Consider the following 5,147-nt stretch of genomic DNA (forward strand, 5'->3'; position numbering starts at 1 on the left):
CCCAGGTACTGAGAACAGTAGACACTGCTAATATTGAGTTGCTCTGGTAAGAAAAAAATGGATAACATTTAAACAACAGCAGTTCACATGTGGATTACTCAGTGGATCATACTTGATACCTTAAAAGAGTCATGATTTCATCTACTGTGGATATTTCTTTTATCTATGGTTTTCTGTCTGTTTTCCTATACACACCCTATCTATCTAAGGTGGTGAAAACATTCCTGTTATTCTTTGGTATTCTTGCTGTCCAAATTATACAACTTAAGTTGTCTCGCTCCTTATTATTAAATGACTGTCCATTGTCGAATATATCTATGAAATATACTAAGTTGTCTCACTCTTTTCTTTCATTATTACACAACTGGAACTGGGTTATATTACTTCTTGCACACAGATGTTCATTTTTAATATGCTTTAGCCTGCTTGTACCCATGGGATGTGTCATTTCTCATTTTCCTTTTGGATTGTTTGCCAACTCAGAGTCTTCTAAAATGTTTGAGTTCCATGATTCATAGCTATGTGGTACCATTGGGAGATATCACTATTGAAGATACGAGCTTTTGTAGCAACAAGCAATTTGTGATCAGTAAAATCAGTTTCTAGTCTATATTTGCATCTCCTTTTCTTGCTGTTCAATTGTTGTGGTTCAGTTGTTTCAGTGTAGGCTGACAATTCATGACTCTAGGGTTTTCTTCGAAGAAATGTTAGAGTGGTCTGCCATATCTTTCTTCAGCTCATTTGCCAGATGAGGAAACTGAGGCAAACAGGGTGAGGTGAATTGTCCAGGGTTGGGCAGCGAGTAAGTGTCTTGAGGCCATATGTGAAAATGAGAAGATGAGTCCTGCTGATTTTAGGCCTGGCAGTCTATCGAACTTCATATGGGCAGCATGTCTTTTTCATCCATTTTGTTTTTGAAGTGTGATTGATTAGCCCAAGATGAAATTTTTCACTGAAGAGTCTATTATGCACTTAGTTCAAATCAGTATGTAGAGTGTTATCAAAACTCACCATCTGGAGAAAATCCTTTCACAGAACATTTTTCATGAAACTGGTGAATAGTGCCATGGAAATTTGTTTGCTTATTCTGAATACTCTGTTCTTTCCTTAGGCTTCAAAGTGTTTCAAAGTGTTACCCCAGTTTTTGTCTCTACCTTTGTTTAGCTAATTAGCTGATTAACCACTTTTCTGAGGTCTTCACTTATTTTTTTGTTTTTTGCTTTTAGGAGTGCAATTGGGGTTAAATGACTTGCCCAAGGTCACACGGCTAGTTTTTTGTGGGTGTGTTAATTGTCTGAGGCCGGATTTGAACTCAGGTCCTCCTGATTCCAGAGCCAGCGCTCTATTCACTGTGCCACCTAGCTACCCCTTCACTTGTTCTTTAACCTTAAATTAAGTGAGAAAGTTAAAAGAAGTTAATCAAGAAAATAGAACCTAGGATAGTCCCTTATAAATAACTGTTGTTGAATAAGTGTTTGTAGGAACACCAAGAATGCTAGCTGAGGCTTACAATGAATGGTAAGACCTCATTAAATGACAGAACCACAGAGTTGGAATAAAGCTCTCTGGGACCCCTATAGACCAAACCTTGTCTGAACAGAATTCCTTATAAAACACCCCAACAGATACTCAATTCGTTTTCAGTTGAAAATTGGAATGATTGTCTAGTGTAAAATGAAAAGGCAGATGAATAGAATGTTTCATATTTCTCTCTCTGAAAATAAACCCCAAAAGTACTATTTTATGACCCTTTAAAAACTTACTTGTTTGCTGAGTTAATGGCCTTTGTGTATTTTTTAATAGGTTCCATCTGTTTTAGAAAAATGCTCATTTCCACTTAATTTGTAGGAAGTGTGAGAAAAACAACATGGCACCTCAATTATATTTTTATGAGTCTGTGGTTCCCAATCTTTCTAGTATTAGTCAATACTCTATCTTTGTTTTGAATTTTTCTCCCCTAAAAAATATGCTCCATGAGACACATCTATATATGTCTCAAAATCACTTAATGGAAATGAGAATTTCTAATCCAAAATAATGCAATAGCAGCTAATACAGTAAATTCTTACCATTTTTTTTCAGTCTGAATTGATGAAAAATCAGATTTTATTCTTTCAAAATGATATTTTAATTACTTCCAACCATATATGCTGGCCCTCTGCTAGTCCTGCTACTTTAAAGGGGGAAAAAAAGAAACATTTATAATTAGCTTATCAATTGTTTGTAGTGAATTATTACTTTTAGAATAAATTAAACTTGTCCATGTAACTTTGATTGCACGTTTCAACTGCTTGATAAACTCCTTATCAGTCATAGAAAGAGTAAAGATAAACTTGAGTCCAATCTCTGTCCATTATTGTAAATTCTAAATGAATGGAGGATGGATATATTTTATTGTATTTCATTTAATCAGCAATTCTATGTTGAGTGCTTCCTGTGTAGCCAGGGCTGGTCAGGAAAATGGTATTATAGTCATCAAAAACATCTTATTTCCTCTGCATTATTTTCCTATTTCCTAGACTAGCATTCATCTTAAAAGATAAATTGTACAAGAAAGTTTGGCATTCTTTTATATTTTCAAATGCCATGTGCAAATAGAATTGGACTCCCTGGATTGCACTCATTGCATTGCATCTTCCTTCATAAGAACTGCATATCTCAGTCTTACTAGATATATAAGAAATATTCTCTTTGAAGTGTAAGAAAGAAGAGGGATGAATATAAATAATGAACTACCAATGTAGATCCTTTCCTGTGCTACCATTGTGTTGGTTTACATGCTAATATTCATTACTGAGTTTATAAATTACTCATTGGGAAGTAGTGCTTTGGGTAAGTTACCCTATGAGGCAACATTTAACCTACAGGGAAGACAAGTCAGCCTAAGTGAAGCAGCAATTCACCCTGAGGGAGAAACAAGAGGTGGCATGTGCCTCTCAAGTCAAACCACCACCACCTCTCCTCAGACTCTGATGGAGATAATCCAGGTCCCTGAACTCAAGAGCCTTGGGAAAAGCAATGCCCTCAAGACCAATCAACCCCACTTTCACCCCAGGCTCTTCAGCTATCACTGAAGGGAGCAACTATTATGGAGAAGGGACCCACTTTTCTTGCCATCACCAATACCCACCTTGACCAACTTTCACCAATGGGAAGATAAGCCTAACAGTCCCAGGAAAGGTAGCACCCCATCCCATAACCAGTTCTGCTTCTGTCTCCATCCCTACAGCTATCATTCAAGGAGGCAACACCTGTGGAAATGCAGCCTGCTGATTGCTTCTTCAGGTGCCACAACTGTCAGTAGCCACAGCTGGAGAACAAAGTTGTTGCCTGCCACTAAAGTCCTTGGCAATGTCAGGTAGTTCAGTATTAGAAATGGATGTGATTATCAGGAAAAATTACATTAAGGGAGATGCATTGCCGTGTTTGCCATGGCCTCCTAAGGACTATGGGGTTTTTCCATCTGACTTGCAGTTGAAACCTATATATCTTGTCTCCCCATTAGAGTGCAAATTCTTGGAGAACAGGTTGCCTTGCTTTTCTAGTTATATCCTCCATGCTTAGTCCAGTATTTTGCACATAACTGGTGTTTGTTTTTTATCCACCCATCTGTCCATGGCAGTGTTACAATTCTGACTGTGCCATGGTCCTGTGGATGCCACTATGATAACCTCAGTTATCATAGTGTCAGTGTGATGATTTTGATTTAGGTGACATTTTTGACAGGACCATGAGACATAGAATGAGGCAGGCTTATTGAATGGAGTTTGGGATTTACTAGCTTGAGGGCAGAGGGAGGAATAAAGAGGTAGAAACTTATAGACTAAATCAGTCCCAAGGTTCTAATTAGCATATCCTTATGGAGTTTTCCCTGCCTGTTTCTCATGGTAAGATATTACCAACACTGTCCTTGCTGCTGTCATTTATTGAACCTTCAGCACAGTCTTTCATGTTTGTCAGTAACTATAGTACAGCCTATAGACACCAAGTTAGAGGGCTTTTTTGTCTAGACTTAACCCTTGCCTTAACCTTTTTGACTACTTCAGTGTTCATGATGATGAGCCATCTAACACTCCAGCTTCTCTTGTTATTTCTTTCCATCCATGCAGAGATGACAACAGAATTTAGAGGTGGAGTGGATTCATAGTCCAGCCCCCTCATTTTACAAGTGAAGAAACTCAGGATGAGACTTTGCCCAAATTTTCATAGATAATAAGCAGCAAAACTAGGATTCAAGCCTAGGTATTCTTATTCCAAATAGAAGAAATAAATAAAGAAGAGTTAAGTGCCTTGTCCAAGGTCACAGACCTAGTAAGCAGCAAAGCCCCAAACCCAACCCAGGCTTTCTAAATCTGAAACCAGTATTCTGTCCATGATGCCATGCTCACACTCACCACCATAGGTCAGACTATCATTTCCCCTTGCCTAAACTGGTGAAACAGACACCTAACTAGTTTCCCTGTCTCCAGGCTCTTTCCTCTCCAATACATTCTTTACATAATTGACAATATTAATTTTCCAACTGCTCATCTAACTCACTCCTGTAGTCAAAAAAAAAAAAATACAGACTTCTTAACATGGCATTTAACTTTTCACAACTGGGCTCTAACCTACTTTCCTGTCTTACTTCATTCTACTCCTCTTTATACATCCTCTCCCTTCCAGCTGGACAAGATATCAAACTGTTCCATGATCTCATCCTGTTCCTCTCATGTCCTTGTATTTGCATGGCTCTTTCTCTTCCTCACCCCCCACCCCTCCCCCACTGCCTAGAATAGCCTCTCTATACATGAAAATCTATTTGAAACCCATTGAAATCCTTCTCTTTCTGAGGTTCCATCATCACCACTTCACCACTGATACTCCCAACTGAAAATTCCCCCCCTTGCCCCTCATCAAATTCTCTCCATGTATTTTATATGGATCTTATCTTTGCCCTTATATTCTACTGTGTAATATTTATTGCATACATGTTTATTCCCCATATAGTAAACTCCTCAAGAACAAGGACTATATGGGTTTATTGTTGTTGCTGCTGGGGTTTTTTTAAGCTTTTGTTATCCTTAGCACCTACCACAGAGCTTTTTATATGTTGGCATTTTAATAAATCTTGGGAATTTCATTCAATCTAGCAGACTAATGGGAAG

At 38.1% G+C, this 5,147-nt stretch overlaps 1 protein-coding gene across 2 annotated transcripts in view; it reads left to right on the plus strand.

Annotated features, from left to right (window-relative positions):
- The window catches only part of MAP7 (microtubule associated protein 7), a 239,671-nt gene that overhangs the window by 28,499 nt on the left and 206,025 nt on the right, over window positions 1–5,147 (plus strand). The gene's annotated exons all lie outside the window — the stretch shown is intronic.

The sequence above is a fragment of the Petaurus breviceps genome, unplaced genomic scaffold (genome assembly GCF_028583685.1).
Source record: "Petaurus breviceps papuanus isolate PSGF00001 unplaced genomic scaffold, PetGlider_PUasm1.0 90977, whole genome shotgun sequence".
In the NCBI taxonomy this organism is placed as follows: domain Eukaryota; kingdom Metazoa; phylum Chordata; class Mammalia; order Diprotodontia; family Petauridae; genus Petaurus; species Petaurus breviceps.